The sequence below is a fragment of the Schistocerca serialis genome, unplaced genomic scaffold (assembly GCF_023864345.2).
Source record: "Schistocerca serialis cubense isolate TAMUIC-IGC-003099 unplaced genomic scaffold, iqSchSeri2.2 HiC_scaffold_1417, whole genome shotgun sequence".
NCBI lineage: Eukaryota > Metazoa > Arthropoda > Insecta > Orthoptera > Acrididae > Schistocerca > Schistocerca serialis.
In genome coordinates, this window is record NW_026047644.1 from 19414842 (window position 1) to 19423525 (window position 8684).

An 8684-nucleotide genomic window follows, 5' to 3' on the forward strand; every position below is an offset into this window, starting at 1 on the left:
CTGGAGTCGGCATTGTGCCTTTTGTATTTAATTAAGATGCAATTTCTGTGTTTCATCGTCAATACGAAGGTCAAAGGGATACACTAAACCTGAAGTGAAGCATCGGAATCTATAACTAGTTTCACAGGAATAGTTCAAAACATAGACAGTAAGAAGAGTAAGTCCTCTTGTAATTAAGTGGGCATTGAGCCTTTTGTATATAATTCCGATGCATTTTCTGTGTTTCATCGTCAACAAGAAGGTCAGAGGGATGCAGTAAACCTGAAGTGAAGCATCGGAATCTACAACTAGTGTCACAGGAATGGTACAAAACATAGACAGTAAGAAGAGTCACTCTTCCTGTACTTAAGTCGGCATTGTGCATTTTGTATATAATTCCGATGCAATTTCTGTGTTTCATCGTCAATAAGAAGGTCAGAGGGATACAGTAAACCCGAAGTGAAGCATCGGAATATATAACTAGTGTCACAGGAATGGTTTAAAACATAGACAGTAAGAAGGGTCAGTCTTCTTGTACTTAAGTCGGCATTTTACATTTTGTATTTAATTCCGATGCAATTTCTGTGTTTCATCGTCAATAAGAAGGTCAGAGGGATACAGTAAACCTGAAGTGAAGCATCGGAATCTATAACTAGTGTCACAGGAGCGGATCAAAGCATAGACAGTAAGAAGAGTAAGTTTTCTTGTACTTAAGTCGGCATTGTGCCTTTTGGATTTAACTCCGATGCAATTTCTGTGTTTCATCTTCAATAATAAGGTCAGAGGGATACCGTAAACCTGAAGTGAAGCATCGGAATCTATAACTAGTGTCACATGAATGGTTCAAACATAGACAGTAAGAAGAGTCAGTTTTCTTGTACTTAAGTCGCCATTGTGCCTTTTGTATTTAGTTCCGATGCAATTTCTGTGTTTCATCGTCAATAAGAAGGTCAGAGGGATACAGTAAACCTGAAGTGAAGCATCGGAATCTATAACTAGTGTCACAGGAATAGTTCAAAACATAGACAGTAAGAAGAGTCAGTTTTCTTGTACTTAAGTCGGCATTGTTACTTTTCTGTTTAATTCCGATGCAATTTCTATGTTTCATCGTCAATAAGAACGTCAGAGGGGTACAGTAAACCTGAAGTGAAGCATCAGAATCTATAACTAGTGGCACAGGAGCGGATCAAAACATAGACAGTAAGAAGAGTCAGTTTTCTTGTACTTAAGTCTGCATTGTGCCTTTTGTATTTAATTCCGATGCAATTTCTGTGTTTCATCGTCAATAAGAAGGTCAGAGGGATACAGTAAACCTGAAGTGAAGCATCGGAATCTATAACTAGTGTCACAGGAATGGTTCAAAACATAGACAGTAAGAAGATCCAGTCTTCTTGTACTTGAGTCGGCATTGTGCCTTTTGTATTTAATTCCGATGCAATTTACGTGTTTCACCGTCAATAAGAAGGTCAGAGGGATAGAGTAAACCTTAAGTGATGCATCGGAATCTATAACTAGTGTCACAGGAATTGTTCGAAACATAGACAGTAAGAAGAGTCAGTTTTCTTGTACTTAAGTCGGCATTGTTCCTTTTCAGTTTAATTCCGATGCAATTTCTATGTTTCATCGTCAATAAGACGGTCAGAGGGATACAGTAAACCTGAAGTGAACCATCGGAATCTATAACTAGTGTCACAGGAATGGATCAAAGCATAGACAGTAAGAAGAGTCAGTTTTCTTGTACTTAAGTCGGCATTGTGCCTTTTGGATTTAACTCCGATGCAATTTCTGTGTTTCAACGTCAATAAGAAGGTCAGAGGGATACCGTAAACCTGAAGTGAAGTATCGGAATCTATAACTAGTATCACATGAATGGTTCAAACATAGACAGTAAGAAGAGTCCGTTTTCTTGTACTTAATTCGGCATTGTGCCTTTTGTATTTAATTCCGATACAATTTCTGTGTCTCATCGTCAATAAGAAGGTCAGAGGGATACAGTAAAACTGAAGTGAAGCATCGGAATCTATAACTAGTGTCACAGGAATGGTTCAAAAATAGACAGTAAGAAGAGTCAGTTTTCTTGTACTTAAGTGGCATTGTGCCTTTTGTATATAATTCCGATGCAATTTCTGTGTTTCATCGTCAATAAGAAGGTCAGAGGGATACAATAAAACTGAAGTGAAGCATCGGAATCTATAACTAGTGTCAAATGAACGGTTCAAACATATACAGTAAGAAGAGTCAGTTTTCTTGTACATAAGTCGGCATTGTGCCTTTTGTATTTAATTCCGTTGCAATTTCTGTGCTCCATCGTCAATAAGAAGGTCAGAGGGATACAGTAATCCTGAAATGAACCATCGGAATCTATAACTAGTGTCACAGGAATGGTTCAAAACATAGAGAGTAAGAAGAGTCAGTTTTCTTGTACTTAAGTCGACATTGTGTGTTTTGTATTTAATTCCTATGTAATTTCTGTGTTTCATCGTCAATAAGAAGGTCAGAGGGATACAGTAAACCTGAAGTGAAGCATCGGAATCTATAACTAGTGTCACAGGAATGGTTCAAATCATAGGCAGTAAGAAGAGTCAGTTTTCTTGTACGTAAGTCTGCATTGTGCCTTTTGTATTTAATTCCGATGCAATTTCTGTGTTTCATCGTCAATAAAAATGTCAGAGGGATACAGTAAACCTGAGGTGAAGCATCGGAATCTATAACTAGTGTCACATCAATTGTTCAAAATATAGACAGTAAGAAGAGTCAGTCTTCTTGCACTTAAGTCGGCAATGTGCCTTTTGTATATACTTCCGATGTAATTACTGTGTTTCATCGTCAATAAGAAGCTCGGAGGGATACAGTAAACCTGAAGTGAAGTATAGGAATCTATAACTAGTGTCACAGGAATGGTTCAAAACATAGACAGTAAGAAGAGTCAGTTTTCTTGTACTTAAGTCGGCATTGTGCCTTTTGTATTTAATTCCGATGCAATATCTGTGTTTCTTCGTCAGTAAGAAGGTCAGAGTGATACACTAAACCTGAAGTGAAGCATCGGAATCTATAACTAGTGTCACAGAAATGGTTCAAAGCATAGACAGTAAGAAGAGCCAGTCTTCTTGTACTTGGGTCGGCATTGTGCCTTTTGTATTTAATTCCGATGCAATTTACGTGTTTCATCGTCAATAAGAAGGTCAAAGGGATACAGTAAACCTGAAGTGATGCATAGGAATTTATAACTAGTGTCACAGGAATGGTTCAAACCATAGACAGTAAGAAGAATGAGATCTCTTGTACTTAAGTCGGCATTGTGACTATTGTATTTAATTCCGATGCAATTTCTGTGTTTCATCGTCAATAAGAAGGTCAGAGGGATACAGTAAACCTGAAGTGAAGCATCGGAATCTATAACATGTGTCACAGGAATGGATCAAAAGATAAACAGTAAGAAGGGTCAGTCTTCTTGTACTTAAGTCGGCATATTGCCTATTGTATTTAATTCCGATCCAATATCTGTGTTTCTTCGTCAATAAGAAGGTCAGAGTGATACAGTAAACCTGAAGTGAAGCATCGGAATCTATAACTAGTGTCACAGAAATGGTTCAAAATATAGACAGTAAGAAGAGCCAGTCTTCTTGTACTTGAGTCGGCATTGTGCCTTTTGTATTTCAGTCCGATGTTATATCTGTGTTTCATCGTCAATAAGAAGGTCAGCGGGATTCAGTAAACCTGAAGTGAAGCATCGGAATCTACAACTAGTGTCACAGGAATGGTTCAATACATAGTCAGTAAGAAGAGTCAGTCTTCTTGTACTTAAGTCGGCATTGTGCATTTTGTATATACTTCCGATGCAATTTCTGTGTTTCATCGTCAATAAGAAGGTCAGCCGGATACAGTAAACCTGAAGTGAAGCATTGGAATCTATAACTAGAGTCACAGGAATGGTTTAAAACATAGGCAGTAAGAAGAGCCCGTCTTCTTGTACTTGAGTCGCCATTGTGCCTTTTGTATTTAATTCTGATGAAATTTTGTGTTTCATCGTCAATAAGAAGGTCAGAGGGCTACAGTAAACCTGAAGTGAAGCATCGGAATCTATAACTAGTGTCACCGGAATGGTTCAAATCATAGACAGTAAGAAGAGTCACTCGTCTTGGACTGGAGTCGGCATTGTGCCTTTTGTATTTAATTAAGATGCAATTTCTGAGTTTCATCGTCAATACGAAGGTCAAGGGGATACAGTAAACCTGAAGTGAAGCATCGGAATCTATAACTAGTATCACAGGAATGGTTCCAAACCTTGAAAGTAAGAAGAGTAAGTCCTCTTGTACTTAAGTGGGCATTGAGCCTTTTGTATATAATTCCGATGCAATTTCTGTGTTTTATCGTCAAATAGGAAGTCAGAGGGATACAGTAAACCTGAAGTGAAGCATCGGAATCTATAACTAGTGTCACAGGAATGGTTCATAACATAGAGAGTAAGAACAGTCAGTTTTCTTGTACTTAAGTCGGCATTGTGCCTTTTATATTCAATTCCGATGCAATTTCTGTGATTCATCGTCATTAAGAAGGTCAGAGGGATACAGTAAACCTGAAGTGAAGCATCGGAATCTATAACTAGTGTCACAGGAATGGTTCAATCACAGACAGTAAGAAGAGTCTGTTTCCTTTTACTTAAGTCGGCATTGTGCCTTATGTATTTAAATCCGATACAATTTCTGTGTTTCATCGTCAATAAGAGGGCAGCTGGATACAGTAAACCTGAAGTGAAGCATCGGAATCTATAACTAGTGTCACAGGAATGGTTCAAAACCTAAACAGTAAGTAGAGTCAGTCTTCTTGTACTTAAGTCGGCATTGTGCCTTTTGTATTTAATTCCGATGCAATTTATGTGCTTTATCGTCAATAAGAAAGTCAGCTGGATACAGTAAACCTGAAGCGAAGCATCGGAATTTATAACTAGAGTCACAGGAATGGTTCAAAATATATACAGTAAGAAGAGTCAGTCTTCTTGTACTTGAGTCGGCATTGTGCCTTTTCTATTTAATTCCGATGAATTTTCTGTGTTTGATCGTCAATAAGAAGGTCAGAGGGATACAGTAAACTTGAAGTGAAGCATCGGAATCTATAAGTAGTGTCACAGGAATGGTTCAAACCATAGACAGTAAGACGACTCAGTGTTCTTGTACTGAAGTCGGCATTGTGCCTTTCGTATTTGATTAAGATGCAATTTCTGTGTTTCATCGTCAATAATAAGGTCAGAGGGATACAGTAAACCTGAAGTGAAGTATCGGAATCAATAACTAGTGTCATAGGAATGATTCAAACATAGTCAGTAAGAAGAGTCAGTCTTCTTGTACTTAAGTCGGAATTGTGCATTTTGTGTATACTTCCGATGCAATTTCTGTGTTTCATCGTCAATAAGAAGGTCAGCCGGATACAGTAAACCTGAAGTGAAGCATTGGAATCTATAACTAGTGTCACAGGAATGGTTCAAAACATAGGCAGTAAGAAGAGCCCGTCTTCTTGTACTTGGGTCGCCATTGTGCCTTTTGTGTTTAATTCTGATGAAATTTCTGTGTTTGGTCGTCAATAAGAAGGTCAGAGGGATACAGAAAACCTGAAGTGAAGCATCGGAATCTATAACTAGTGTCACAGGAATGGTTCAAATCATAGACAGTAAGAAGAGTCACTCTTCTGGTACTGGAGTCGGCATTGTGCCTTTTGTATTTAATTAAGATGCAATTTCTGTGTTTCATCGTCAATACGAAGGTCAAAGAGATACACTAAACCTGAAGTGAAGCATCGGAATCTATAACTAGTTTCACAGGAATAGTTCAAAACATAGACAGTAAGAAGAGTAAGTCCTCTTGTAATTAAGTGGGCATTGAGCCTTTTGTATATAATTCCGATGCATTTTCTGTGTTTCATCGTCAACAAGAAGGTCAGAGGGATGCAGTAAACCTGAAGTGAAGCATCGGAATCTACAACTAGTGTCACAGGAATGGTACAAAACATAGACAGTAAGAAGAGTCACTCTTCCTGTACTTAAGTCGGCATTGTGCCTTTTGTATATAATTCCGATGCAATTTCTGTGTTTCATCGTCAATAAGAAGGTCAGAGAGATACAGTAAACCCGAAGTGAAGCATCGGAATATATAACTAGTGTCACAGGAATGGTTTAAAACATAGACAGTAAGAAGGGTCAGTCTTCTTGTACTTAAGTCGGCATTTTACATTTTGTATTTAATTCCGATGCAATTTCTGTGTTTCATCGTCAATAAGAAGGTCAGAGGGATACAGTAAACCTGAAGTGAAGCATCGGAATCTATAACTAGTGTCACAGGAATGGTTCAAAGCATAGACAGTAGGAAGAGTCAGTCTTCCTGTAGTTAAGTCGGCATTGTGCCTTTTATATTTAATTCCGATGCAATTTCTGTGATTCATCGTCAATAAGAAGGTCAGCTGGATACAGTAATCCTGGAGTGAAGCATCGGAATCTATAACTAGTGTCACAGGAATGGTTCAAAACATAAACAGTAAGTAGAGTCAGTCTTCTTGTACTTAAGTCGGCATCGTGCCTTTTGTATTTAATTCCGATGCAATTTATGGGCTTCATTGTCAATAAGAAAGTCAGCTGGATACAGTAAACCTGAAGTGAAGCATCGGAATCTATAACTAGTGTCACACGAATGGTTCAAAATATAGACAGTAAGAAGAGTCAGTCTTCTAGTACTTGAGTCGGCCTTGTGCCTTTTGTATTTAATCCCGATGAATTTTCTGTGATTGATCGTTAATAAGAAGGTCAGAGGGATACAGTAAACCTGAAGTGAAGCATCGGAATCTATAACTAGTGTCACAGGAATGGTTCAAACCATAGACAGTAAGATGACTCAGTGTTCTTGTACTGAAGTCTGCATTGTGCCTTTCGTATTTAATTCCGATGCAATATCTGTGTTTCTTCGTGAATAAGAAGGTCAGAGGGATACAGTAAACTTGAAGTGAAGAATCGGAATCTATAACTAGTGTCACAGGAATGGTTCAAAACATAGACAGTAAGAAGAGCCAGTCTTCTTGTACTTGAGTCGGCATTGTGGCCTTTGTATTTAATTCCGATGTTACTTCTGTGTTTCATCGTCAATAAGTAGGTCAGAGGGATTCAGTAAACCTGAAGTGAAGCATCGGAATCTATAACTAGTGTCAGAGGAATGGTTCAAAGCATAGACAGTAAGAAGAGCCAGTCTTCTTGTACTTGCGTCGGCATTGTGCCCTTTGTATTTAATTCCGATGCAATTTCTGTGTTTCATGGTCAATAAGAAAGTCAGAGGGATACAGAAAACCTGAAGTGAAGCATCGGAATCTATAACAGGTGTCACAGGAATGGATCCAAACATGGACAGTAAGAAGGGTCATTCTTCTTGTACTTAAGTCGGCATTGTGCCTTTTGTATTTAATTCCGATGCAATATCTGTGTTTCTTCGTCAATAAGAAGGTCAGAGAGATACAGTAAACCTAAAGTGAAGCATCGGAATCTATAACTAGTGTCACAGAAATGGTTCAAAACATAGACAGTAAGAAGAGCCAGTCCTCTTGTACTTGAGTTGGCATTGTGCCTTTTGTATTTCATTCCGATGTTATATCTGTGTTTCATCGTCAATAAGAAGGTCAGTGGGATTCAGTAAACCTGAAGTGAAGCATTGGAATGTATAACTAGTATCACAGTAATGGTTCAAAACATAGACAGTAAGAAGAGTCAGTTTTCTTGAACTTAAGTCGGCATTGTGCATTTTGTATTTAATTCCGATGTAATTTCTGTGTTTCATCGTCAATAAGAAGGTCAGAGGGATACAGTAAACCTGAAGTGAAGCATCGGAATCTATAACAAGTGTCACAGGAATGGTTCAAAACATAGACAGTAAGATGAGTCCGTTTTCTTGTAATTAAGTCGGCATTGTGACTTTTGAGTTTAATTCCGATGCACTTTCTGTGTTTCATCGTCAACAAGAAGGTCAGAGGGATGCAGTAAACCTGAAGTGAAGCATCGGAATCTACAACTAGTGTCACAGGAATGGTACAAAACATAGACAGTAACAAGAGTCACTCTTCCTGTACTTAAGTCGGCATTGTGCCTTTTGTATATAATTCCGATGCAATTTCTGTGTTTCATCGTCAATAAGAAGGTCAGAGGGATACAGTAAACCCGAAGTGAAGCATCGGAATTTATAACTAGTGTCACAGGAATGGTTTAAAACATAGACAGTAAGAAGGGTCAGTCTTCTCGTACTTAAGTCGGCATTTTACATTTTGTATTTAATTCCGATGCAATTTCGGTGTTTCATCGTCAATAGGAAGGTCAGAGGGATACAGTAAACCTGAAGTGAAGCATTGGAATCTATAACTAGTGTCACAGAAATGGTTAAAACATAGACAGTAAGAAGAGCCAGTCTTCTTGAACTTGAGTCGGCATTTGGCTTTTGTATTTACTTCCGATGCAATTTCTGTGCTTCATCGTCAATAAGGAGGTCAGAGGGATACAGTAAACCTGAAGTGAAGCATCAGAATCCATAACTAGTGTCACAGGAATGGTTCAAAGCATAGACAGTAGGAAGAGTCAGTCTTCCTGTAGTTAAGTCGGCATTGTGCCTTTTATATTTAATTCCGATGCAATTTCTGTGATTCATCGTCAATAAGAAGGTCAGAGGGATACAGTACACCTGAAG